This window comes from Choloepus didactylus, chromosome 15 (assembly GCF_015220235.1).
Source record: "Choloepus didactylus isolate mChoDid1 chromosome 15, mChoDid1.pri, whole genome shotgun sequence".
Lineage (NCBI taxonomy): Eukaryota > Metazoa > Chordata > Mammalia > Pilosa > Megalonychidae > Choloepus > Choloepus didactylus.
Window position 1 is genome coordinate 89,137,274 of NC_051321.1, and position 1,786 is coordinate 89,139,059.

The following is a 1,786-nucleotide window of genomic DNA, read 5'->3' on the forward strand; positions in this document are numbered from 1 at the left end:
TCCTTGTTTATTTATCTTTGGACAATTACTATGCTTGTTGTCATCTTAGAAACAGACTTGGCTGATGAAAGGGTGTTTACATTTTGATACGTAGCCTCCAGAAGTCTAGATGGTTATGACCAGGAGTAGTTGCCCAAACCTGTACCAACCACAGATAGGATTATTATTTTTAAAATCTTTTCCAATATTATAAGTCAAAATGGCATTTTTCCTTTTTTTTTAACATTTGTATTTACTTTTCAATAATACAATTTGTGAAGCCATAACTTTATGGTTTTTGCCTTAAGTTTTAGGCACACTCCACCGAAATGTTTTACATTAAAGTATTCACTGACATTATTTAAGAACAGTGAGTGATTTACTTAAAAGTTTAAAAAACTGAATTCATATAAAATTCTTTATTTTCATGGATGAGATTACAGATACAACCTTATTCCGGATGACTTGTTGTCCTAACAAGATTTACTGCAGATTTACATTCTTTCTCCATAGCTTTGAAATGCCACATATATCATGTAAGAAATTCCAAAGTATTCTTGGTGCTGGAGCTCTTCTTCTATGGAACCACTACCATACAGTTTTGAATTGTACAGTAGTATCATACATACATACATATCACCATAGCATACATTCACATCAAGAGTTTTCTCACTGTTATTCTACATTTTTTCCTTTTGATGAAGATTAGAATTGTTCTATTTATTTAATAATTTTACTTGAACTTTTAAAAAATTGTGCCATTAAATTCTGAAACTGAAATTTAAAATTCAGTACCATTTATAATCACACAAGATGAAACACTAGAATGTAAATCTAACCAAACACACCTAGGACTTTTATGCTGAAAACTACAAAACAGTGATGAAAGATACCAAAGAAGATCTAAATAAATGGATCTAAATTTTCTGTGGTTTGGAAGAGTCAACATAGTAAAGATGTCAACTTCCCCAAAACTGATACTCAGATTTGACACTTCTTATAATAATTCTAGCAAGAGATTTTGTAGCAATAAACATGATTTTCCAAAATTTATATGAAACATAATCTAGAATAGCCAAAAAATTTTGAAAAATAAGAATAAAGTAGGACATATCACTCTACTCAATTTCAAGACTTATTTTATAGCTACTAGAGTAATCAAGACTGTGATATTGGCAAAGGGAGAGATACTGATCAGTGGAACAGAATAGAGAACCCAGAAATAACCCCCATCCCCCCCCAAAAGTGCAGAAGCATGGAGGAAGGATAGGCTTTTGTCAAATGGTGCTGGAGAAATTGGCTATCCACAGGCAAAACCAAAACAATACAGAAATCCATAACCTAAACCTTATGCCTTATTAAAAAAAATACCTTAAAATGGATCAAAGATTTAAATGAAAACTGTAAAAATATGAAAAATTTGGAAGGAAATCTAGGAAAAAATCTGGGACCTAGAGTTTAGTGAGCAGTTGGTAGACATGACCCCAAAAGCATGACCCATCAAAGAAAAACGAGATAAATTTGGCTTTGTCAAAATTTAAAACTTTTGCTCTATGAAGGACTCTGTTAAGATGAACAGAGAACCTACAGAAGGGAAAATATATTTGCAAACCATGTATCTGACAAAGGACTCATAGCTAGAATATATTTATCTCAAAATTTAACAGGAAAAGCAATCTGATTAGAAAATGTGCAAAAGACACAGAGACATCTCACCAAAGAGAATATAAAGATATCAAATACGCATGTGAAAGGATGTTCAACATCCTTTAAGCCATTAGAGAAATGCAAATTTAGACTGCAAGAG